This window comes from Phoca vitulina, unplaced genomic scaffold (genome assembly GCF_004348235.1).
Source record: "Phoca vitulina isolate PV1807 unplaced genomic scaffold, GSC_HSeal_1.0 scaffold26, whole genome shotgun sequence".
Lineage (NCBI taxonomy): Eukaryota > Metazoa > Chordata > Mammalia > Carnivora > Phocidae > Phoca > Phoca vitulina.
This window is the reverse complement of record NW_022589729.1, coordinates 19,791,984-19,810,702: the sequence shown is the minus strand read 5'-3', so window position 1 is coordinate 19,810,702 and position 18,719 is coordinate 19,791,984. Positions and strand designations below refer to the sequence as shown.

General features: G+C 47.9%; 1 protein-coding gene across 1 annotated transcript in view; it reads right to left on the bottom strand.

Annotated features, from left to right (window-relative positions):
• Window positions 1-9,820, bottom strand: part of PIK3C2B (phosphatidylinositol-4-phosphate 3-kinase catalytic subunit type 2 beta) — a 63,654-nt gene extending 53,834 nt beyond the window's left edge. The window contains exon 1 of the mRNA XM_032422116.1: window positions 9,699-9,820. The gene's annotated coding sequence lies outside the window, so the exon portion shown is untranslated. The remainder of the gene's footprint in view (window positions 1-9,698) is intronic.
• Between the last annotated feature and the right edge of the window lie 8,899 nt (window positions 9,821-18,719).

Here is an 18,719-nt window from a genome sequence, read left to right as displayed (position 1 = left end):
GACCTTCCCCAAGATGGACTCTCAGTGTTCAGAATCCCCAAACCACAGGGAAAGGGAAACATAGATGGGGGTCTGGGGAGGAGGCAGCAGGCAGTGTCCCGTGGTACCAGATCCCAGCCAGGACTCCCCATATCAGTCTGGTCACCCCTGTCCCAGTAGTGGGTCCAGTGCCCTCAGTCGGACCCATCTGCACTGACAGCCTCATAGCTCCCCATACCCTGTTTCCCCCCCCAGCTGACTCTCAGGGCCTCAAAAGTCCTGGGTGCAGCTGGAGGCTCCTTCCTCCTCCCTGCTTTCTGTCTCTCCTCTTCCAACTCTGACTCAAGAGCCTCAGAAGCCTTCCCTGGTCAATCCTTCCAATTTCTCCTTACTTCTACTCCTTGTGTCTCCTTAACACTCCGATGCGGTATGTGACACAAGAGATTAAAATGGTGACCCTGGTGTCTGGGGCACAAGAACAGCACATTTGCCTTAGATGGCCTTTAAACAACAACTTTCATCTGTGCAGAGGGGTCAAGAAGACTTATTTTCTAAGCAAGTAGTGACCTAGGGGGTGGGGGAGTAGGGCAAGGAGTCATGGCAATTCCTTTTGGTGTTGCTCTGGACATGCTCTGATGCTTTCTCCTATCTCTTATGCCCCACGCCGCCCAGGAAGGTCCCAAGGGAGACAGAGGTGTCCATAACATAGAGCCCTAGTCTACACCGGCAGAGGGGTAGACCAGCTACCCACCTGGCACAGGCTAGCACACCCCCATCCCACCGGTCCCATCTTCATGGGGCCTTGCCCACGTGACCCTCACTCAGGGTCCACCAGGGTAGCAACCGTCAGAGGCCATTCTCAGTAGGGATTAGCTGACATCACTTTGCAGCTGGGTAAGTGTAGCCAGGGCTTGACCGTGCGTGCAGGCCTAGCAGGGCTGACGTTCCACAGACACCTTGCAGAAATACCACTCCGAGGTATGTAAACACCATTACAGAGTCTGTCAAGTTCGTTCCCCCAGGGACAAGTCTGCCGTCATGACTGGAATGGAGGTGTCATACTTTGGGTGAAAGGGAGAGAGGAGAAGGGGGCAGGGCTGGGGGAGAGGCTAAGTGAATATGAGCAGCACAGAAACAGAAGGAAAGGAGACCTGTTTTTCCCCTCTGCAATTTTGTGCCAGGTATTGTCTTCTTTAATCCTCACAACAATCCTCCCACGTGGATATTAATATCCTTATTTAATGGATGAGGGAAGTAGAAAACAGGAAGGGGACTGCGTAATTTACCCAAGGTCACACAACTAGTAGACGGTAGAATCAAGAATTCAGTCGAAACTTGTTTGAGGCCAAAATTCATAGTGTTTTTCCCATCCCATAGAATGGGACCCAGGCACATCCCAGTTTACCGAAGTGCAAGCTGACATTGGTGATTACCCCAATACACTTCCGCATTCTCCCCCCACACCCCAAAACACTTCTTCACCTCCCAAGGCACTCAAAAGCAAGCAAATAATAAACAAGGAAAAAACAAAAGATGACCCACCGTTTTGCAGATAAGAGGACCAAATGACCAATTGTCTAAATGGGTGACGAGGAGTGGGAGATACAAGCTTTCCGTTATGGAATGAGTAAGTCATGGGAGTAAAGGGCACAGGGAATCTGGTCAATGCTATCGTACTAGCGTGGTAGACAACAGATCATAGCTACACTTGTGGTGAGCACAGCATAACACAGAGAGAAGTTGAATCCCTATGTTTTACACCTGAAACAAATGTCACATCGTGTGTCGCCTATACTCAAATGAAAACATAAAAAAGAGAGAACCAATGACCAGAGGGGAAAAATGACTTGTCTGGAGTCACACAGCTAGTCAGTGGCAGAAGTGGGACTAGAAACTAGAGGCACGTCCCAGGCTCCCACTCCAGTGCTCTTTCCAGACTGAGCCACAACCAGTCTACCTCCAGGGAAGGAGATCCCCCAGCCTTCCTGTTCCAATCTCTCTCCAATTGATCCATTCCTTTCCAAGCTTTGGATTGCTTTCCTTAAGTGAAATAACCTATTGAAAGCACATAATAGGCACCAAAAATTATTATTCTTTCTCTAACCTGAACAAGTGAAACAGCCTTCTAACGAGGTCTATCTCCCCACTGACCTCTAAAACATCCGCGCTCCACTGTCAAGATAACCTTGCACAATGGCTCTGTTCGTGTCATTCTTCTAAGGAAAAGGTTTCTGTCTCTCCCCTTCCTTATCAGACCTTCAAGACTCCCCACCCTAAGTCCCAGCCCAGTTCCCTGCATGCCCCCCAAATGCGGATGGTTATTAACCATTTCCCAGGGCCATGAGTTTTCCCACAAATCTTCAGTCATGCTAGTGCTTTCTGGAATATTCTCTGCCTTGCCCTCTACAAGTGCCTGCTCTTCTATTTGAGGCTTCCCTCATCTCCTATGACTGAAAGTGACTTTTGCTCTCTTTTTGAACATCTCTAAACACATACAGCATTTATATTGTTTTGCATTATACCTACTAGTGATTAGAATAAAAATAATTTTTATCCACGTGGGTGATTTATAGTTACAAAGCATTTTCAGAGACATAAGCCCATTAATCTAAGAATAAAAATTACCTCTTATTTATCTTTGTCTTCCCCACGATGCTCAACACAATGTTTTACACCAGGGACAGAGCTGTTAAATACTGTTTGGAGGGTGGTCAGACCAACCCAGAGCAGAACATTTAACACCTCCTTGCTGTAGGATTAGAGATTCTGAATGAGGAAGGCAAAACTGTAGTTTATTTTTCCAGGTTGATACCCCATAGCATTTACTACTCTCAGAGTTTAGAGGTCCCCAAAATATTAAGCACCCTGGTCCTAGCTTCTATATTTCTCTGAAATGCTGCCTCATATTATAGCAGCTCTTGGAGTGAGACAACTGCCTCATAGTGAGCTTATAGGATAACCCTGCTCCATAAAGCAGTTCATCCATTCACCTGCAGTTTCTGGAGTACAATGTGGTTACCTCAAGGTCATGGACCATACTGAATTTAATTTTGTATCCCTATAACATAATTATAACAACCACCATTTACTAAGCCCTTACGAAGTATCAGGCAGTATTCTGGGTAGTTTATTAATGAACTCACTTCATTTTTACCACAGCCTTTTTTTCCCTGGTACTATCATGTTCCCTGTCTTACAAATGAGGGCACAGAAGCACAGAGAAATTAAGTAACTTTCTCAAGATCAAACAAGTAGTACGTGGGAGAGCCAGGCTTTGAACCCACGGAATCTGGCTCCAAAGCCATACTCTTACCTATATACTGAATTTATACTGCCCTTCGGTTGATGAATCAATGAATATAAGAATGAGGGAACAGAGGCACTGAAGATGTTTTTGTTGAAGAATTGACCAACCATTAATTAACCCACCTTTTGCCTCTACCCTATGTTACCCGTAGGACTATCCCAAGAGTCTTTCTCAAACTTTCCCTAAGTTCAGCCAGAGTTTGTCTATGAGGAATTCCCTGATCTACCAGTATAGAATCCCTGTCAGCAAAATAAAGAAGCGTGATTTAATTTATTCTTAGTGAACTAAGGTCTCCCAGAACATAAACTCCAAAAGGACAGGGACTGTGTCTTCTTCACTCCTGTGCACTAAGGAGAGCGTCAGGTACATCGTGAAAAAAACAATAAAATACAAACTCCTTCAATGGCTCTGGCCAGATTAAAGTACTTTCACTTCACCTGCTTTTTGCCTTTCACTTCGTCCCCCAGCCCAATTTCTACTCATTGTTCTGATCTTGGCTAACACTGAATTTCTTCCAGGAAGTCTGACTACCCCAAATGCCCCACTTATGAGTTTCCAAAGCATCCCACACTCCCCCACCCACACACCCACCCCACAGTCTATTTACTTGTCTGTATTCCCCACTCAACTGTAAGTTCTGGAAGGCTCTCTGTCCTCATCACTGAAAGCACCAGAAGTCATTAGTAAGCCCTCAAAAACATCTGTTGAATGAATGAATGAGTTCTTTTTAAACATTATCTGAGAGACTTATCTCCCTTTGTGACCATAGCTTCTTCCACAAAAGACTTTGAGAACAACCCTTTCTGTTGTCAACTGACTCTTGGGGAAACCCCATCTCATTCAGAACTTGGGCCTCATCGACACTTTTTTCTCAGAGGTTCCTTGCAGGGGAACACCAAAGATAGAAACACACGTGCTGGAAGTATCCATCCGGACCTGGACGCAAACTTCGGTTCTTCTCTAATTATCTTTGGCATGTTTCTTAATCTTCGTTCGAATCAAACCTAATCGACATCTCAGCTCTCCCACTGATAAAGGGGAAAGACACATTTCCTTTCTTTCTTTTTCTTCCTTTCTTTCTTTCTTTCGAGTAAAGCGATAGTTTATTAAGTGAAGATACAGAAAAAGCTCTCAAGAGTGAGAGGGGTCCCAACAGGGTTGCCCGGGGGAAGACACATTTTCATCATCACGGTTTCCTTCAAGGTTAGGGGAAGGGGAAAGTAAAGATAAGGTCTGAAAAGTTACAGGTGGACAACACCTGAAACTAATATAATACTGTATGTTAACTAACTGGAATTAAAACAAAAACTTAGGGGAAAAAAAACAAAAGCTAAAAAAAAAAAGAAGAAGAAAAGAAAAAGAAAGAAAAGCTACCAGTGGACAGGCAATGCTGCGGGCTATTCTTCACACGCTCTTGCCTTTCATGGTCCTTGAACTTCCGCTCAGGTGGCTCCCTTTCGCCTTGGGTGCCAGAACCATCTGTAACAGTGTCGTCAAAATTGCCCTTCAGAGGGGCGCCTGGGTGGCTCAGTCGGTTAAGCGTCTGCCTTCAGCTCAGGTCATGATCCCAGGGTCCTGGGATCGAGCCCCGCATCGGGCTCCCTGCTCCGCGGGAAGCCTGCTTCTCCCTCTCCCACTCCCCCTGCTTGTGTTCCCTCTCTCGCTGTGTCTCTGTCAAATAAATAAATAAAATCTTTAAAAAAAAAAAAAATTGCCCTTCAGAGAATTTGCCAACCCTTTGGAACCACTCTATCTTTCAAAGTCTCTTGTCAGGGAATTATATCTATCCTTTCTCTTAATTAAAAAAAAAAAAAGGCCTTCTTGAAGTCTACAGTGGAAATGTGAAATCCTGGCCATAATATTCTGGGGGGAAAATAATATGTCTTTTCCCAGCTTCCCATAATACCCAATTTGCAAACAATCTCTCCTTTTTGGGTCAGAGTTAAACACACTCTAATGGTGCTCCTTATCAGTTTAACTTCCTTTATTTACCCTTAGGAAGACGTAACAGCATGGGGAATCAGGAACATGGCAGACGCTCTGCTTCCAGCAAAGACGGGCTCTCAAGAGATGTCTCGATGGTGGAAGAGCCCCATCATTACACTCACCTGTGTTCTGGGTTCGTTTGAGACCTAAGACAAGAAAGGCTCGTATCTGTTTCTTCTCCCTCGCAAGGCATGCTGTAGCATTTCCTCAAAACGGAATCTTCTTGGTTCTTTCCTCTTTTCCCCTCACCCTGGGCTTCTGGTTTACTGCCAAGGGTACCAACTACACTAAGAGAGAAGAACTTGACTGACGAGGATGGCTCCACGAAAGTTTACCCCTGGTGGGCCTGGCCAACCAGCCATGTTGAGCTCTCATTCCTGACACCCACCTCCATTTGGGGAGGATACAGGGAGAGGAGATGAAGTAGGATCTAGCCTGTAGGACAGGCCCCTCAGGAGCAGAGGCTTAGGGCACACAAAGCGGTGTAGGAAGAACTGCCAAGAAGAAAAGAAAGCACTGCCACCCAGGAGATCAATCTTGCAGTGACTACTAGGGTTGGTTGGCTGGAGAGAGAGAAAGGTGCAGGAATAAGGGAATGAAACAGTGTTTTCAGGAAGGAATAGAGGCAGGAGTGATAAAGCGTTGATGAAAGGAAAAAATTTTCTGGAGAGGCAAATGATCTCTGGCTCCTCTTGGAAATACTACAGAGCCTCTGTGGGGTGAGACTTCCTATGGGAAGTATTCCCAAAGAGGAAGGAAGGAATTGCTGGATTCCTTTAGTCACAGGTTCTGTGTTCTGCCTCAGGAATATTGAGAACCTCTTTCCTCTTCCTTCTCCTGACCTTGAGGGCCTCTGCCCCGCAGCACAGTGTCTTATGTGTCCTTAAGGTCTTTAACGAACATAGGAGTTTGGAGGGAGTGAATTCCCCAACAATGAAGTCACGGGCAGGGTCTGCACACGATTGTGAAGGGCCAAAAGATAGGTCCTGTCATTGGTCATATTGTGATCTAGGGGGCAAGGGTAAAGTTCCACCACCGCTAGTAACTGTGTGACCTTGGGAGAGTCACTCCTCCTCAGGGAAACCATCTCCAAAGTCTTTCCAGTTCTAAAGCCTTATGGGGTCATAGGATGTGCAAGAATAACAGTCTCCTAAGTTTCATTTTATAAAACAGACACGAAATGAAGCACATATAGAAATACTAAAATGAAAGATTTGCCTCAATTTTCCAGAGTACCGCAAGTCCCAAACCTCTTATTAATGTTGCCCAGAAGGGAGCAAAATTACTTGATTTGATTACCCCCACTCTTCTCCTTACACTGAGGTAGGGATATGAATGGGAAAGCAGAGAAAGGCCGGTAAGGCAGGAACCCAAGGAATTCACATACATGTGCCTTAACCCCCAAACACCTGGGAATTAAGGAGGTGCTATGCTGGGCCCCGGCCCTTGAGAACTTTTTTTTTTAAAAGACTTTATTTATTTATTTGACAGAAAGAGAGACACAGCAGGGGGAGTGGGAGAGGGACAAGCAGGCTCTCCGCTGAGCAGGGAGCCCGATGCAGGGCTCAATCCCAGGACCCTGGGATCATGACCTGAGCCGAAGGCAGATGCTTAACGACTGAGCCACCCAGGTCCCCCGAGCACTTTATTATCCAAGGAATGTCCCAGTCTGGTGACCTGTCACGGGCGTTCAAGTCAGGGAATCCAGTATGCATGAATTCTGTACTCTGCTACCCCTTTCCGTCCTCCCAAGACCTGATACCACCCTCACAGCGGCATCGAGGTTATGAGCACAGGGTCTGGAATGAAACAGCCTGCATGAAATCCCTCCTCTGTCATTTACTAGCTGATTGACATCAGTAAATGTTAGCTATTATATTATCTGCCAGCTCAGCACTACCCTGTCTATGGACAGTAGCCCGCCTTTGGGGGGTGTTTCCCCACTTCCCCACAGATATCATTAAGCAGCGTCTCCTTCTCTCCTAGCTCCCATCCTGCCAACCCTTTTTAAAGTAATTCCCCCCGCCAAAGAAGAAAAGTAACCCAAGAAATAGCTACCTTGGTATCTGCACATCACGCTTCCCTTGTCCTATGTTCCAGAACATTCTCTATTCTGTCCCTTTCTCCCACCCCTTTCCCAACCCCCACCAGCTCTCCCTCCCTTGTTACAAGGCTACACACATTGGTATAGTACTCTGCAGTTTCCAGAGTGCTTTTGCACACATGATTTTATTCAGTTTATGGTAAGCAGTGTATTTCATCTTTAAAGCAATCTTGTGAGCCAAGGGTATTTCCCCCCATTTTACAGATATGCAAACTAAGTCTTAGGTTCATAAGTTGTCCATGCTCACACAGCTAGGAAGTAAGTCATACCGGGACTCAAAGCCAAGCCTCCTGACCCCAAACCCACCCACTATTTTCTCTACTACTCCACATTATCATGTCCAAGTTCACATCCTGGGAGCGTGAGGAGCCTGAAGTTTATGGCCAGCCACAAACCCCTCCAAGGGAACACAGTTCTCTCATTTTCCTCCCTGCTGGCTGTGGCATGGCTGTCCAGGCTGAAGGACCACACACGAGGTACCTGCAAAGCACCGGGCCAGGTACGGTGAGGAAACCAGAAAGGGGACCAAAGGCCCACAAGGCTGTGGGGTGTCTGCTAGAGGGCCACTATGTCATGGCAAAGACCAAAACATTCCAGGTCACTGGGCAATCCCAAAGGAGCACCCCAGAGAAAATCCTGAGGCCCCAGATCCACTGAGCCTTCCTCAACCCAGCATACCCATGGGCCTCCCTCCCTGATGCTTCCAGGGAGAGGAAAGTCCACAAACTCCCTTCTGGCCAGGGCTGAGAGCTTGATCAAATTCAGACACACACACCCATGCACACTCAGCAGTAAATTCAGAGCCATGGAAATCAAACCTTGAGCTCACCCAAAGGCCAAAGGAGAAGCAGTCCAGGGCTCTGGCTCACAGCCCCATCTCCTCAAATGCTAGATGCCAGGCAGAGCTATAAAGTGTGCCTCTACTTCATTTTTCCATGGACACAACCCCAGACGGGACTGCCAGGCTCTGGAGGAGATGCAGTTCTGAAGCCTCATAACCTCTCTGCTGTAGGATGCACAGCTGGACTTGGGGAAGGAGGAATATTTGGGGATCAGGTTTGCCACCCCCTGGAACGTTTCTCTCCCAGTATCTTTCCAAGGCCTAGTGCTGGGGTGGAGTAAGTTTTCATTCAGCAACTGATACAGGGTTGGAATTCAGTGCAAATTGCTTACATCTGCTTGGCCACATCCCAGACAGGTAGTTTAGAGAGAGAAGGAGGAGCCGCGTTGGCTCACTTCTGGAAGCCCGGGTAGCTGTGTGCTCAGGAATCTGGTGCCATGCTGGGACCAGACAGCCCAGGGTACAAAATTCCCGAACGGAATTGGGGGGGGCGGGGCAGGGGAGAACATCAGGGCAGCAGGAGACAATAGAGATTCCATCCCAGGCGTGGCTGGTGGGACTGGGACAGGGAAGCCACAAAGACCCCGCAAGGGGGTGGGGATGAAGGGCCTCGAGGCGCAGGAGCAATGGCAGGTTCTTCACACACACACACACACACACACACAAACACACCCCACACCACCCCCCCTCAGGCAACCAGGGTGTGTGCACTAACCTCATACAATTGGTAATCTCTTCTCACAACACAGGAGCTTGCCAAACCCCTTGGCTCCCCACCCTACCCCACCCCAGCTTGGCAGCGTCCCCTGGGCTTCCTGCTGCTGCGATTGCTCCCCAACATCAAAGCCGCCGCTGTCGGGAGCTGAGAACGAGAGACGAGTACCAGCCAGGAGAGCAGCGACTCCCCGGAGGGCCCGGAAACTCAGGCCTGAGGGTCCCTCTCTCCCCGCTCCAGCTTCTCCTGGTGCTGCAGTACCCTTATAAGGCAGAAGCCAAGTCTGCCCTCCGTCTGGCTAAAAAATGTATATATTCCCCAGGCTAGATGCTGACTTTTCACCCACTGCAAGAGAAAGCGCCACCCCCACCACCCCCACTCCGGGGCAGGTTTTGCTTTTTATTTCTTATCTTAAACAAACAACCCCCCAAACCATCGGTTGGCTCAGATCATCTAGCAGCTGGGAGCCAGGAAGTGTGTTGAGAGGGAAAGGAGTGGGAAGGGGGTGCCCGGGGGCCCGAGACGCCCCGAAACTGCTGGTGCGGGGTGGCGACGGGAGTCGGCAACCTGCAGGGCGCCGCGGGCTGGAGCTCTCGCTGCCACCGCGTCCGCGGCTCGGCGGGCCTCCGGGAACCCGCGGCTCCTTCCATTGTTGCAGCTCGGCTGTTGCCATGTTGGAGGGAGAGCCCCTTGACCTCCGCTCCGTCCACTCCGCCGGCCATCCGCAGAGCCGCGGCGGGCGCTCCCGGCCCGGTGCGCGTCCTACCTGTGCTCGCTGCGGGCTTCCGTGCGAGACCCGACGTGGCGTGTGCTCGGCGACGCGGGCTGCCGGCTCCGCAGCTCCAGGCGTCCCCAGCACCCGGGCGCGCCGGCCGCGCACCGCCCGCGCCCGGGCCGCTCCCCTCTCCGCGCTGCTCGCCGCGAGCGCCGGTCCTGGGGCCCCCACCCCGGGGCGGCGGGGAAGGCAGGAAAGGGAGCGGGACCGGCTCCGGGGGCGCGGGGGAGCCCTCCGGGCCCCGAGCGTGCGCGAGCCCGCAGAGTCAGGCCACCCCGGGTGAGACAATAGCGGGAGCAGCGGGCGGGAGCGGAGAAGCCATCTCCCGGAGAGCCGGCGCACTGCACGGCGACGCGAGGCGCGGCCAGCCCCGGCCTGGACAGGCAGCCGCCCGGCCGCCCGCTCCAGCCCGCAGCGCGGAGTCGGCGGCGAGCGCGAGGGCGGGGCGGGCCCCGGAACCCTGACCGCCCTCCACCTCTCCCTCCCGCCACCCGCCGCCCGCCTCCCTCCCTCCCTCCCTCCGCCGCCACTCGCTCCCTCCCTCCCTCCCTCCCGGCGGGGCCGCGGGGGAGAGCGGCGCGCGGGCGTCCGATTGTGCTCGGGGACTGCAGACGGCGCTGCCGCTTCCCACTTGGGTGAGGTTTCTGCAGATGGTCGTTACTTTTCCCTGCGGGGACCCCTTTGCTCCGTGTCAGATGAATGCCAGGTCGCTCTGCTGAAAAGGACCCACTGAAGGTTCGAGGACTCCCCCCCCCCCCGCGTTACTAGGATTGCGACGCCTGCAAAAGCCCCTACCTTGAGGGCGGAGGTGGGGGTAGGGGGGAAGCTGGCTCGGGGCTGAGCAATCAGCCGTGTTGGTGTTTCTGTCCGCCCGAGTGCCTCGTCCGACCTGAACCCCAGAGAATAGCAATCCTGAGGGGGAGAGGTGGGAGAGGGTCCTCCAACCCAACCGTGGTAGGGAAAAAACCCACTTCGTCCATTCAGTTGGTTATGTGTAAGATTTTGACTCCACGTGCTTTCTTTTGAGCAGTGGTCTCTAGAAGAATTTTCCTAAAGACTCCCCCCCCCCCCCAAAAAAGAACAACCAAGAATTGGCCAGCTCCTCATTTGCATTTGCTTTGCATAGTAACTAAGATCTCTGATCTCAAAGTACAGTTTCCTCAAAACTTGAATTTGTTCTCCCCCAGGGCCCTCCTTCCTTTCTGGCCGGTCTGTGAGGATCAACACCTGGTTCCCAGCCTCCCTCCCCTGCAGTTCCCCTTCAGGTATCGGGGTCTCCAGGCTCCCAGCCTCCTTCAGAAGCCTGGGACTCCCCAGCCAGGGTTCCCATGGAAACATCTGCCAACCTACCCCTTTCCTGGTCTCAAGGAAATATTTGTTAAAATGCTACTATTTCAGTCTGTTTAGGGTTTACTAGAGTTAAAAAAAAAAAAAAAAAGTCAGAAAGGCCTTTTAATAAGATATTGGGCCTCTAAAATTTTCTTAGTAATACAAAACTGTGAGAAAAGCCAACACAATTCCTAGATTCATAAAATTATAGAATTTGAAGAGACTCCAAAGCTCAGTAAGAGGATATTTATTAGGAAGGGAATTTGACTAACCAGAAGAAGTCCTACAGGGGGACAAAGCAATATAAAGAGCGAGTTCCTGATTGAGAAGGATTTCTTGGGATATTGTTTTGTTCTCATATAAGATGAAATCTGAGCAAATGCGAAGGACCCCTAATTGCAGGCAACCCTGAGTGAGACCATAGGGAGGAGAGGGGAGACCCAAGCCTGTGTTTCTCCTCTCTACCCTCTGCCATGTGACCTTGCGTAGTCCACCCTCTGAGCATCAGTGATAATATCAGCTCCTAATCCTCAAGAGCCACAGGGGATAAAAACACGCATTCATTCACTCACTCATTCACCACTTGTTCACAGTGCAAATATGTGTGACCCTTACCGTGTGCCTGTCATCAGGCTAAGCTCAGAGGCCTGAGAGAACGGAGTGGCCTAGGGGCCATCAGTATGTCTCTTGCCGGAGTGAAAATTTCCCAAGTGGAGAGCTAACAGGAAATAAGCCTGGGTCACTTGGTTGAACATCTTATCAAAGGCTCTACAATGCATTTTGGTAGGGAGAAAAAATTTCCTTATAAGAGAAACCAGGGCATGCCAAGAAGTTTAGATTTTGTTCCGTGGGTGACAGAGAACCCAGGGTGTAGATAAGTGGAGCTGGGAGTGATATGATCAGAAAAACCTCCTGGCATATTACACAGGAGGATTTGGAAGATGCACTCTGTGTCTTCCCATTGTCCCTGCAGACTCAGTGTTGGCCATCCGGCTTCCTAGTAGAGGGTGGCCACTGGGAGCCCTGGCAGAAGATTGGAAGGAAGGAGGTTGAATAGGTCTGGATATTTGCTTCTCAGGATTTCCCTCTTTTTGGAGTCCCTGTGGGCTGGCTGCCAACCCTCAACCAAAGTTCACAGCTCCCTCTGGGTGGTTCCCTCTCCCACCCCACCCCCAACTTTCTCAATTCAGATATCTCAATTACCTTCTCAGGCCCGGGAGTGGAAACTTGGTTTCCTGCTGGCCCCAATGTGCTGCACACTATTCCATCCTACACTCCTCACCCCCATCCACTGCCTTATATTTCTCCTTTCCATTAATTGCCAAGCTTCTAGAAAGAAGCTCCAATATCTTCATGTGTCTCTTTTAGTCCTTAAGCCACTGGAGCCTGTGGGTGTAACTGTGACTGTTCTCACACCACACACAGCTTTCCTTTACCCTGCTGACCCTTTGTAAATTGTCTCTTCAAATTGGAGTGTATCATTTGCTTCCTGCCACGTTAGGAGTACAGGCCGAGAGCTCACGGAGGCCACGGCTACATTCAGAGTGCAAGATCAGAGAATCTCAAAACCCGGCCAGGGCTGTGGCCGTGGGGATAAAAAGGAAAGGACAGATACAAGCGATGGTTAGGAAGTCAAATCAATAATATTTGATAATATATTGAATGTAGGCAGCTGGAGGAGGGATCTAGAATCACTGCCCATTTGATGCCTTAGGAATTAGTGGCAAGTCATGCCATGCACCAAGTGGGGGGACTATAGTAAGACAGGGCCCAGGTGTTGGGGGAGCAAACATGAGTTTCATTTTGACATGTTGGGTTTGAGGTAGCTGTGGAATGTTTATGTGAGGATGTCTAGAAACTAAAGTCAGAGCAGAGGTGTGGACAAGTAAGGGCAATTTTGGACTCTTCAGATCATGGATGGTCAGTGAAGCTGTGGGCATGCGTGAGATCACCCAGATGGGCACATACAGAGGAAGACCCCTGCCAAAGAAGTTGAGAAGAAACAACCAAGTTGGTAGGGAAAACCTGCGACCACAGAGTATCAGAAAGGAGGGTGGGAGGAAGTGTCAGGAAAGTGACCGGAACACAAGTGTGGCAGGGAGAGCCAGGAGGGCAGGCCTGGAAAGTGCCCTTTGGATTGGCAGGAGAGTCACTGGGACCAGTGGTGTGAGAACAGTCACAGTTAAACCCACAGTCTCCAGTGGCTTAAGGAATAAAAGAGACACATGAAGACATTGGAGCTTCTTTCGAGAAGCCTGGCAATGGAAAGGAGAAATATAAGGCAGTGGATGGGGGTGAGGAGTGCAGGATGGAGGGGAGGATTTTTGTTATGGCTTTCCTTTTTCAAATGGGAAGAGCTTAAACATGCTCAAATGTTGAGGGGAAAGACCAAGGAGATAGAGAGATGATTAATGAAAACCATCCCAGAGGAAATGGGGGGAGGGGCAGGGGTTGCCTGGGAGATCTGCGAGAAAGGGCAAGGAGCGGAGCAGATACTTGTGTAGATTGGTAAACCTAGAGGTTAGGAGTTAACTGGTTGCTACCTGATGGTCTGTAAGCAATCTCTTGAAAGGTAAGGGGTCAAGTTGGGCTTGAGGACTTAAGGAAAGTGGATAAGGTTAAAATAGCCACCAAAAGGAATGAGAATGGTAGCTTCTTAGAGAGAGAAATGGAATTGTCAGCAGAGTCGAGGATGTGGCTGGAATCAGATATTCTGATATGTAGTGGAGGTGATACTAACATTTTCCTCATTTTCTTCTACAGCGCTGGGAAGCCCAGGTGTAGAATGTTGAATCAGGGCTGGGGGTGGGGTGTTGCAAAATAGGTACAGTTGGAGGATAAAGGGGAAAGAGGTTCCTGACAAAAGAGGAGGGGTCCAATGAGGGGCATGAAGCTGGAGAAAGGCTGTGAATCTTGAGGAAGGGAGTCAAGGGGTCTAGCAACCTCTAGTCTTGCTCCCTCTCCTCCAGTCTCTTCCCCAACACCCCAGCCAGAATGATCTTTCTAAAGCAGACATCTGCTTCCCTTGTTTAATTAACATCAACTAGCACAGAAGCTCTGTAAGGGCAGGGATTCTTTAGGTTTTTTTTTTTCTTTAGTTTTTAGACTTCTGTATTCCCAGAGCCTGGAACATGCCTGGCACGTAACATGTGCTCAATAAAATTTGTCAGATGAATGAATGAATGACTCCATGTAGCTCTTGGATGAAACTCAAACTCTTTAAGAAAGTCAACAAGGCCTCTCATAATCTGGCCCTTGCTTTTCACTCTAGCCTCAGAGGACAGAGACTTTGTCTTGTTCATCCTTGTATCCTCAAAACAGCACCCACCATATAGAGGGCATTTAATAAATGTGGGTTGAATGAATAACTCCCTCCCTCATTCCAATGCAAACTTCATGTTGTTTCTGGAATACATACGATTCCTATCTAGGGGTCATTCTACAAGCTCTTCCTACTGCTTGGAAAGGGCCTCCTCCCCGCCCCCCCAAACCCCACCTCTGTTGCCCTTCCCTTTATGTGGCTGTCTTTCTACATGGTAGGCAGAATAATGCCCCCCCCCCCAAAGGAGGAAATGTCTGCTTCCCAATCCCTGGAACGTGTAAATATGTTATCTTACCTGGCAAGAGGATTGTGCAGATGGGATTTAGTTAAAGACTGTGAGATGGGGAGATTAGCCTGGATAAACTACCCAGGTGAGCCCAATCTAATCACACTGGTTCGTAAAAGCAGAAGATGTTCCCCAGCTGAAGTCAGAGGGTGATGTGGTAATGGAAGAATGGTAAGAGGGATGCAACACTGCAGGCTTTTAAGTCGGAGGGTTGAGGTCCTGAGCCAAGGAATGTGAACAGCTTCTAGAAACTGGAAAAGGCAAGGAAACAGATTCTCCCCCGGAGCCTTCAGAAAGGACCACGGCACTGTTGACACACTGATTTCAGCCCAGTGGGACCCATGTTAGGCTTCTGATTACAGAACTGTAAAATAATAAACTTTTAATCCACTAAATGTGTGGTAATTTGTTACAGCAGCAATAGCAGACTAATACACCCTACAATTAGCTTTCCAGGAAGCTTCCCTAGAGTGCTTCTAAATACACCTGAGAGATTAGGGTTGTAACACTAATCACAGAGTGTCGAAATTACTTGTTTGATTTTTTTCTGGATTGGGGGAAGGGACAGAAGAGGAGGGTAATTAGACTATAAGCTCCTTAAAGACAAGGCAATCTGTGTTGGGTTTACCTTTGAATTTCTAGAACTAATTCGTTGCCTGATCCAAAGCTGGTGTTCAGTAAATATTGGTGAATGAGTGAATGAATCAGGACCTGGTTATTAGGGAGCAGGTGGTTGAAATGAATGAGAGGAGAGGGTGAGTAAATCTGTGCTGTGTTCTCTCAGGGCTCTGCTCTGGGCTCGGGTTTATCTGTAAAACAACTTTAAAATTGCAAAAGGCAATGTTTGCACCATTTTCATTTAAAAATCCTTCAGTAGACTTTCCTCAAAAAGATCCAAATATTTTTGAAAGGTGAATAGATGTTGGAGATGGGGTAGGGGAGCTCTGTAAATATTTGGTGGTCAGATTGACTTCTTCAATCTCATTGAATCCCACTGGCCTTGACAACAGTCCTGCTTCTCTAATACACCTTTTCAATGACCCAGGACATTTGAGGGCTGCCTGGTTCAGGGAATATTTATCCCAGTGTCTGAGCTCTTCATGCTGGCCAAGATTGTTGGGCTGCTAGTTTCCCCGTATTCTCAGAGAGGAGAGGGGTGGGAGCACCCACCAAAAACCCAGGCTGCTCTGGGTTTGGAGTTATTAGGGCCAAAACACCAGAGGAGACTTCTCCAAACGACTTCTCTGTACCATGCATCTCCCTGGTGCCTTGTAATGGTCTCAACTCCAAACACTCTATACAGTGATGCTGGACGACTGGGTCCTTGCGTAGGCAGCTATACTTGGCCTTGCTTTGGGAAGCCCTGGGAAAGCCTCCCCAAATTAAACCTTTCCTGCCTGCTTAAATTAAATTCCACCATTAGAGATGTGCTTATCTGGCTCTTCAATACAATTGAACACAACTATCCATGTGCTTTCCCTGCCATGCACCACTGTGGGACTCTTAGAATTAGTTCTAGAAATTCAAATAAATGAGACCTCACCATGGACATAGGTGCCTCCAAGTCCCTGTGAAAAGTTTCCACTCCAAGGTGTAACTGCTTAAGCTAAGGCTTGCCAGCTTTAAGAAGAGGACTGTGTCAGGGTCCAGGTAACAAATGGTGTCACCAAGAGGGCAAGAATGTGGGAGAACAGCAAGACCTCTCTCACTCCACAACTTTTCCCAGCTCTGATAGAGAGTCGATGGTGATTTTCAAAGACAGATGAATCTGGTGAATGGGGGGCGGGCGGGGTGGGGGAGGGCGGGTAAAAAGTGTCCCTTTACAAATTGGGGGAACACCTGAGGCTAATATAACACCATATTATTTAGCTATACTAAATTAAAATAAAAACTTAATTTAAAAGGGGGTAAATTAGTGGAGGAAATGATGCTTAAGAAATGTGGGGCGGGGTCCCCAACATAGAATCTGTGAGTTTAGACTGCCCTCTAGCGGGAGAATTAAGTTAGACAGTATGGGAAGTGAGAAGCTCGAAGTACTCCAGGGTTAGCGCTAAATATGGTGCAAGAGAGCACTCCTGCCGGTGTGTAATGCAACGTGGGGCAAAGACGATTCCGTTCCTGCTACCTCAGGTGGGACATTGCAGTGTTAACAAGCCAAACCTTCGATTCAACTTTCAAACTTTGCCATTGCCTATATGATATAATTTTTCTCCTTGGCCTGAAAGAAAGCTGACCAGCTTTTCTGTATCTGACACCTCCTCTCTCTACCTTCCTCCGTTCCAGCCACACTGACCTGTTCACCAACCTTCAAACCCAATATACACTCCCCACTTTTCTTTCGGGCTTACTGTTTTCCTTCCCACTGTGCCTAGTTTACTGCTGTGGAAATAGTAGGTACTCAATAAGCAAGTTGATGGGTCAATCTCATTCAGTCTGTTCAACTTTAAACAGCAGGTTTATTATCCTGAAGGAAAGGGAATACCATGTAACAAAGACCCTGGGCAAGGGAAAAAAAAAAAAAAAAACCTTCAAGGCCCCTCTGTTCTTTCCCCTTTAGGGAGCCTGGACAGATACCATTTCCCTTCCTTAAAAAAAAGGTTAGGTATAATGCATTTCATAAAAACAGAGCAAGAAGTTTTCCTTATTTAACACAGTATGTGCTCAAGACATGTCTGAATAAGTAAATGACAAATGTCTGGTGGCTCATTACAATCTACTCTGTATACCTCTGACAGTAACTTGTTTAAATTCAACTCTGACCTGTGTTTTTCTTGCTGAAAACTCGAGGGTCCCCATCCTCATTTAATAACCACGGCCTTTCTGTCCAGGCTCATCTCCTGCCATGCTGTACTTGATTCTTATTACTGCATTCATTACTTTGTTAAAGTGGTTGGCTTAAGTGTCCACCTTCTTTCCTAGGCTGTAAGCAGGATCCATGTCCAATTTATCTTCTATTCTAGAGCTAGCACAGGACCTAAGCCATCATAGATGATCAATAAACATTTGCTCTGTTAAATAATTCCTTCCTGTTGCATTTTGAGTCTGTTACTTCTAATCTTATTCACAGTGGGAAAAGTAATAGATTTAGATTTAGAAGGTATCTTACAGGTCAACCAATCAATTCCCTCATTTTACAGATGTGGAAACCCAGGCCTGCTCAGGATCACATAATTTGTTGGTCTTTGTTCTAAAAGAATCAGACAATTATAGGAAAGAAATCCCTCCAACTGAGGCTGAGCTGTTTTGTTGTTCATTGTGTTCAGAAGCCTCAAGTTCCCAGAAATAAAAAATGAATATCCTTATCAGTTTTTGAAATTTCATAATCCTGTGTTCCACACCCTATGCGTCAGGGTTGATGAAACTGATTTTAGGAAAGACTAGGCTGATCTGGAGGTTTATGTTCTTAATACTCCATGTTGCTCCTACTGGTGCACACTGCTTTAGGAGGGCTCATTTTGTGAGCCTGACTTGAAAACTGCAACTTGCCTGGAAGGTGGGGAAAGGCAAAACTTCGATCAAAACTTAAATTAAAAGTCTAAGCTCCTTTTCTCTCAATCTAAATTTGGTCCCACCTTCCCACTGTTACTTTTATTTTCTTCTATTAGCTCCTCTATTCATGAATCAAATGCGTCTTTCCTTCTTTTGTGCTGAGGAATGCTTATCTAACAGCGACATCATCTAATGAATGGAAATGTATTTTTCATTAAGGGGACAAATACGGTAATCTGGCTCCGTAGAGTTAACTAAAATTAAGAGGTCCTATCAGCGAAGTGATAGAAGACAGAAGAATTATAATAAAAAGAGATTGCAACTCTATGTCTGAAAGCTTAATGTTGGTTGCCTTGTCTTGTAAGTTACTACTGTTTCGTTTCAGTTTTGTAGATATTGGCAATTGAGTAAACATGAAATATGAGAGAACTTGAAGAACACGTGTCTTAAGTAAATGGAGAAAAGGATAGGAAAGCGAATGTTTTTCTTTACTGTGTTGAAAAAGGCACTTTAAAATGTATTTTGCTAGAGAAGTAACTTATTAGGATTATATCAAGTAAACAGAAGAGCAATGCTTCTTAAGAGC